The sequence below is a fragment of the Pan paniscus genome, chromosome 5 (assembly GCF_029289425.2).
Source record: "Pan paniscus chromosome 5, NHGRI_mPanPan1-v2.0_pri, whole genome shotgun sequence".
NCBI lineage: Eukaryota > Metazoa > Chordata > Mammalia > Primates > Hominidae > Pan > Pan paniscus.
In genome coordinates, this window is record NC_073254.2 from 153824356 (window position 1) to 153832472 (window position 8117).

The 8117-nt window shown below is 37.2% G+C and overlaps 1 long non-coding RNA gene across 1 annotated transcript in view; it reads left to right on the forward strand.

Moving 5' to 3' along the window:
* LOC130541617 (uncharacterized) overlaps window positions 1-3719 on the forward strand; it is a 33779-nt gene extending 30060 nt beyond the window's left edge. Inside the window, exon 3 of the long non-coding RNA XR_008955701.2 lies at window positions 923-3719. This is a non-coding gene — a long non-coding RNA (uncharacterized LOC130541617). The remainder of the gene's footprint in view (window positions 1-922) is intronic.
* The last annotated feature ends 4398 nt before the right edge of the window (window positions 3720-8117 follow it).

Consider the following 8117-nt stretch of genomic DNA (forward strand, 5'->3'; position numbering starts at 1 on the left):
TGTCCCTGGAGTTCTACTTTGGAAACATTAATTGTTTTAAAATACATGGTGAGCCAGATTCGTCACCATTGCAAGACAGAATACCAGAAGTATTCTGCTAAACCTCCTAAAAACACACACACACAAACAAAAACAAATAAGCCTGCTGCCATAGAAATTAGATATTCCTTGATAGGATCAAACCAAAAAAAGGTTAAAGAAACTATGCTTACCAAATGGAATAGAACACTACCTAAAGTGTAAGATGCATATTCTATGGGAATACAGATGCTCCTTGACTTAAGATGGGAGTTACCTTCCGATGAACCCATTGTAAGCTGAAACTATCATAAGTTGAAAATGCACTTAATACACCTAATATGCCAAATAGCATAGTTTAGCCTAGTCTACCTTAAGTGTGCTCAGAACCCTGACATTAGCCTACAGTTGGGCAAAATTATCTAATGCAAAGCCGATTTTATAATAGAGTGTTAAATATCTCATGTAATTTATTGACTACAGTGCACTGTGTAGTATCTGTTGTTTACTGTTGTGATCGTGGCTGCCTGGGAGCTGCAGTTTGCTGCCACCGCCCAGTGTCAGAAGAGGGTATCCTACTGTGCATTGCTAGGCCAGGAAAAGATCAAAACTCGAAATTCAAAGTGTGGTTTCTACTGAATGTATATTGCTTTCACACCATTGTAAAATTGAAAAATTGTTCAGTTAAACCATTGTAAATTGGGAGCCTTCTGCATAGGAATTACAATAGCAAGCATCCAAGAGTTAGGGATTAGCAGAATCAAAAAATAATCATCCAAATTGTACCAGATGGAAAGTCCATAAGCAAACATAGTTAGTTCCTAACACTTGAAAGTAACTTAATTTGGTTAGTTATATTAATTTGCCTATCTTCAAACAAAACAAATATTTTTCTGTTTCCTAGATCCCTTGTTTCCAACTGGTTCAAATAAATAGACAACTCTTCATTCCGATGGTACTTCTTAGAGATAAACCACATGCACGTATCAGAGAAAACAACTCTCAGCCTGGTAAATGAACAGGAAAAACTTGGGTTAGAATTCTATTTCTTTCAAGGTAGAGAGCAAATTTTCATAATCTCACATGGACATACAGACCAAGCCATGCATGGCACTATCTACACAATCAAGGCGGAGAACACAAAAACTTGGATATGAATGTTCACAGCAGCATTATTCATAATAGTCAAAAAATGGAAACAACCAAAATGCCCACCAACTGATGCATGAATAAACAAAATGCAGTGCATCCATTCAATGGAATATTATTCAGCCATTAAAAAGGATAAATTACTGATACATGCTACAACATGTATGAACTTCAAAAACATATGCTAAGTGAAAGAAGCCAGCCATCAAGGACCACAAATTGTATTATTCAATTTATATGAAATTCTAAAGTAGGCAAATCTGTAAAGACAAAATAGTTTAGTGATTGTATAGGGCTGGGGTCAGGAGAGGAGAATAGGAGTGACTGCCAGTGAGCAAGAGGTTTCTGGTGAAAACATGGAGAGGAGGCTTGAATAATTATCTGAGGTTAGATTTGTTATTTGGAGGCACCATTACCTACTTAATTTCCTACACAACTCAAATTCACTAGAAAACTACTGTTGGCTGTACTTTTTTGATAATGTAATTCCTGTATTTCAAAACTGTTTTTAAGGGTTTTCTTAATCTCTCCCTTAAAAAACAAATACTGAGAGTTACAAAGTAAAATACACTTTTTAAAATTTTACTTTCAAAAGAAGATAATCAAAAGTGATACAATCATCACAATTGGCATTAAATTATTGTTTTGATCTTAATATTTTATTCCCCATTCATTTGTTGTTGCTTTTTGTCTGTTCTAATGCTATAATAACTTACCTCAGCTTTAACAAAATGAAACTTTGTTTTCATGCTTTATTAACCTGAAGCTAATAATTTTACCTTAGGTGTTATCAAAAAGTGACTTATTTTTAGGATGTTAATATCTCAAACAACAGTGTTATGCTCTGCCACCTACCAAACTCTGGAGTGAGAAAATCCAATCAGTTTAACCGACCTTGCACAATTAAACCATCAAATACATTCCATATGCGGGCTTGTTGGCTCGTGCCTGTAATCCCAGCACTTTGGGAGGTCGAGGCAGGTGGATCGCTTGAGCCCAGGACTTCAAGACCAGCCTAGGCAACATGGTGAAACCCTATCTTTTCTAAAAATACAAAAATTAGCCAACCATGATAGTGTGCTCCTGGGAAGGCTAAGGTGGGAGAATCCTTGAGGCCAGGAGGTTGAGGCTGCAGTGAGCTGTGATTGCACCACTGCACTTTAGTCTGGGTGACAGAGCAAGACCCTGTCTCAAACAAACAAAAAATCTATAATGGACAACTTAGAAATCTAATTGGATAATCCTAAGAAACTCCCTCCTGCTCCTAGTTCCTCCCTCAAGTTCTCTAAAAGGTTCAGGAAACAACAATTATAACACTGACATCTAAATGTAATTTGTAAAGTATTTCTTATGTTCTCCCTGGTATTCTCCTTAAAATCATCCTAGCTTTCCCAGAACCTAGACGATATTGTCTTCTAGTTAAAATTTTCATATGCTGATGTTTTCTGCCATTTCTGTTTGGCAGAAAAGCAAACTGGAAAACTTGATAAACAAGAAAGACCTCAAGTAACAAAAATTATATGTTATTCTTGTCTCAACTAACAGCTCCAAACCTCTGAAATGTGGTAGATCTTTTTCCAAAGGAAGATCTTACTAACTCTCAGTGTAAATCTGTACCTTATCTTTATCACTGTTTAAAATCCATCTCTAAATAACATAGGCCAAGATCTCCAAAATCGATAATGGGGAAACTGCTCAACAGCATTCCAGAAGTTCTTAACCATAAGAGTGATGCTATAGTAGAAAGCAAACCATGAGGCATCATGCATCTTGACTGAAAATTCCACCCCACACCCACTGAGCTAATCTGGAGCTGCCATAGAAGACAGGGAAGTTGGAAGTAGAGACCTTTGCGTAGGCCATCACCCCTCGCCATCAATCAAAAGGAATTCTGTGAGCTTCTACTGAGAGCCTAGAGCTCTGGTCAGCAGCACAAAGACAGAGCCAGGCAGAAACAACTCCAGAGCCACACCTCCTCTGAAAGAAAATTGTCAGGTGAGATTTTCAAATAAAACCACTGGGGATTATCCACTATCTCCCCAAGAAATTCAAATGTTTAGAAATATAAACACAACACATACTTTTTTTCAGTATTTTATAAAGTTCAACAGTTTTGATGACAATCACATGTATGGCAAATGATTTGTAAATTGTAAAATTTGAAAAAGATCAGATATTAAACAACAAATTGAATGAGAAAATACAACAACAATAAAAAAAAGTTTTATGAATGGACTACCAGTTTTTGCTTTTTTGAAAAGAAATATTACAATAAGGTTATTTGCTCAAATAAAACCTACCTGACACTCTTGCAAATGTTTAGGGATGGAAAGTGTGTCTCCCTTTATATTTACTGTTTCTCTCTGAAGCCAATTTCATTTTTTTCAACATCCTGGACATCTGCATTCATATAAAGTGGTTGTTTTCATGGATAATTCACCTTATATATGAAATATAAAACATATCTGGAATAAATTCATTGCAAAATTGATGTTACCTGTTAAATCTTCCTAGTAGTTTGTTTTCACCAAAATAAAATGAGTGAGATTTACTGCTTTCCTCTGATTTTTTTTCTACTTCAGTAACAGTTTTAGAAGCAAGTGAATAATTATCTTTTACTTTAGATATCTTGAAATTTGCTTGAAGTCATTCTGGACCCCTTTACAAAAGCTACCTGCGGACCAATCCTGGGGCTCATATTAATTTTACAGACGTCGGGCACCCAGGGTTGCCCCGAGTAGGGGAGGGTGGAGTGCGCGATGCCACGTGTAAGTTAGCAATCATCGGCTCTATTAAAGCGGTTCCATATCTTCCAGCCCCGCACTCATGATTCACAGTAATGCCTAGTGTTAGCACTCACTAATCGACAATTTGATGGGGAAGGTGAGGAGGAAAACGACCCTGGAAGCAGAGTGCTGGTTTCACACCCGCTGGGTATCTGTTACATGTGAATTTCCTCTGGCGCCAGCAGGTATTTTGAGCAGGCATCTAGAGGGATCCCAGAGGGGAAAGATGGGAGTGCGTAAGATGGAGCTGTAAGCCTGCGGATCAAAGCTTTAAATATCCCAGAGGAAATCGGTAACATCCGGATTGATTGGCCGAAGGGGTTTAAGTGGAATGGGGAAGATAATTCGAATTTCTGAGGTTTAGAGGAGCAGGGGAAGAGGGTGGAAAGGTAGGGAGTAAACAAGATCTCAGAGGAGAGCCCACATTAGACAGGCGCACATTGAAGATGGGAGGCTTTACCCTCGCTTTTAACCCTGGGAACCCCAGAGGGAAACTCCAGTCAGCAGATAGTGCCAGCGTGCAGGGGATGGGCTGCGACCGCTCCCAGTGACCCCACGAAACCCAGAGGGGAGGCTGAGGCTCTGAGGCCAGCCAGGGGAGCTGACGATCTCGCAGAGGCCGCGGCGAGTCTCCCCGGGAGGTCTAGGAGGCAGAGCCATTAAAGCCAGGCTGCCCGCTGAAACGCACAGTAAAAGTGACTGCGATTTATTTGGATTAGTCAGTATAAAGGTCTGGGGAGACAGCTATTTATTCGATACGGGACCTTGACAAATTGGGCAGTGCAAGAAAGGACAGTCCCTCTGACCTCAGGCGGTGCTGGGGCGGAAGGTAGGAACCTCCCACCTGCTCCTGGCCCCAGGGGGCGCGCATGCCCAGCGGGAGCGCATCTTCACCTGCGGCCGCGAGGCTGCAGCGCTGCCGGCCCCAGCCAGCCAGGGTGCCCTCTCCCGGCTTGAGGGGTTCGTATTGCTGCCTCCAGGCCTCCAAGGGAGATTTCCGCTCACTCTCTGGCGGCACCTTCTCCCCAGCTTCTGGGACGGTCACCAAATCTGAGATCCTGCCCGGTTACCCTGCAGGTGACCCAGTACCCCCGAAGGGTCCACCTGGATAAAAGTCGTTTGGTCTGGCAGCATCCGGGTCATATATCTGAGAGGTCGTTTAGAAGTCTTTTTTTTAAGCGCTGACAAGTGATTTGAACGTGAAATTTAATTCCACTTAATATGAAATGTAACTAAAATATACTGGTTCTTAACAGCAGATAACCCTTGGTGTCTCAGCCACTCTGCAGTAGATCCGCTCCAAAACCCTGCAAGCCTTGCTCCTACAGCTCTAACGTGAAAAGAACAAACCACTGCCCATTCATTCGTTCTGTATTTCCGAACTTTATTTATTTCTGTTGTTAGTGTATTAGGTGCTACATTAAAATCCTTTAAAAACAAAGACATTTGTATTAAATATCTACGCATCAACGTAAATAGGTAAATTTCTAACTGCTATGCAATCAAAAGGAATTATTTTTCCAGAAGTCTATTACTTTTAATGTAATTTATTGCTGCCTCAGCTTTAAGGCCAATGCTGTCTTATCAGAATATGCAGGCTTAGATACCTAAAATACGTAGTTCTGAACAAGAACTCCCCGTTGATAACAAGTAAACCTAATCACTTTGCTTTCAGGATCTGAAACAGCACTTTTTGGACAATATCTAAAAAGCCGTGCATGAAGCAGTGAGGTTAATTTGTTTAATTGTTTGCTTTTATTTTGGTTAAAGACCTAAGACTGGGAGAATAAATTGAATAAAATTCTTTCTTATTCAGTAAAAGGAATCAGATCCCTTGAGTTAAAAAGATGAAAGTTCAATGTGGCCAGAAGATGAGGGTTTTAGCCCTTTTGATGGAGACTATTTGAACCTGAAAATTTTGCGTGGCTATCTATCTTGCTAAAAGTCAGGGTGAGATAAAGTGTAATCTGGCTCTGATTTCTGCTGGAAAGAAAACATTGAAATGACTGCTCATTTATCACTGTGCCCACCCTCCCCCTCCTCCACCTTGGTTTAATTGACAATGTAACACCGAGCTGTTTGTGTCTTCCCTTGACTGTTGGAAATGAAACCAATCCGGTTGAAAGGAGAGTTCTAAATTATCGGGTTTATTATGTAAAGAAATTATAAGAAAAAAAGTAGAGGAAGTAATTGTAAAAACTCTACTGTCTGCATGAACACTGGAGAACCATCTAAATTTTGTGATAATTCATCAGGCTTTCCTTCTTGTATGGCTGCTTGGTGAATCTGCATATATAGGTTCCCTGACAAAAGCAGCTATTTAAGAGTTTAGTCAAGATACTATTTGTGGCTCTGTTGTTAAACTGATTGCAAGACTACCTACTTAATGATTATGGAAAGCAAAATGATCAGGCCAGATAGTTATTTTAGCCAAGTAGGCACAGTATTAATTTCTTCTAAATAGATGTCTAAATTCTCAAAAGAAAAAATAACCAATATGCATATATATTAAAATTCAATCTCCATTGTAATCATTTATGTAATATTATAATAATAATAGGATTGTCTTTCAAGTGGTCTAATTGGTCAAAATTTCCTAATATATAACACCCAATATGGACAAGAATTCAACGAAACAGCCACTCCCAGATACTGTTTGAGAATATGTAAATTAGAACAACCTAGGAATGTCCAAAGGTATTAGTAAAAGAGTTTAAAATGCATATACCCTTTAACTTTAGCAATTCTATTTCAGGGAATTTATTTGATAAAAAATAAGGATATACACAAAGATTTTACTTACAGAATATTCACAGTAATAAAAAACTAGGAATAAATATATACAACATAAAAAATTGTTTTGTCATCAATTATGTCATAGAAGAAAATTTTATGACATCCAAAGATATTTATGACGTTAGATGACAAAATGGATTATCATAAAATATAATTCATCTTTTGTGAAAAATAAAGTCATAAAAAAGATCTGAGAAGATATATAGAGAGGTGGTTTATCACAGGATAATGATGTTCTACTTTTTTGTTCAAAAGTTTTACATGTATATAATTTTAAAATACAAAATGATTATACGATAGAAGTATTTTTCCTTTATCCATGTTGCAATTTAAGTTGTTGGCTTTTTTCTTATTGGTTTGAAAATTTCTTGATAGATTAAGGAAATGAGCTGTCTTTCTATCATATATTTCCAAATGTTTTTCTACTTGAAATGTGTCTTTCTATTTTGTTTATTTTTACATGTATATGTAAACACATTTATCAATCTATTCTTTCATGGTTTTTAGGTTTTACATTTGCTAAGAAAGCTCCCTCCTCTGCATACACACACACGATAAAATTACACTTGATAAAACTTTTCTCACTTCTCTTCTAGTACTTTTATAGTCTTAATTTTTTTACTTTTAAATCTTCAGTCCATTTAGAAATTATTTGGGTTCAAGCAGTGAAGTAAGGATACAGTTTATTTGTCCTAACACAATTTATGGAATATATTTTTCCATTGATCTAAAATATCAGCTATCCCATAAATTAAATTTTTATTTATATTTGAGTTTCTAGGCTCTTCACATTGGTTGAATAATGTGTCTGTTTACTCAGGTGTCAACACATAATTATTTAAATTAGTATATATATGTTAATTTATGACATCATTCCTCTCTCATTACTTTATTACTTATTCTTTTCTTTCATGTTTCTGGCAATATAAGAACAAGTGTACCTAGCTTTAAAAAATGTACATATATTATGTTTGGGATTGCATTGGATTTATTAATTAGGGAGAATTAGTGTCTTCAAAATATTGAATCTTCTGACCCAAGAGCAACTATGGTTTTATGGCAGACGTTTTTTTCCCCAAGTTATAAAAATGTTCCTCAGTGAGATTTAGATTGTCCAGGAAGAAGTATATTATACTGATTAAGAGCATAGACTCATGTTTATGAGACCTTGAGTAAGCTGCATAAACACTTTGTACCTCCATTTTCTCACAGACAAAATAGAAATAACGATAGCACCTGCCTCAGGGAGTGGTAATAAGAATTAAATGAATTAAAATAATGTAAAGTTCCATTCAAAGCACTTAAACAATGTTTGGCACTAGCAAATGCTCCAAAAAAAATTCTTCTTTTTATTAGGTCCTGAGCATT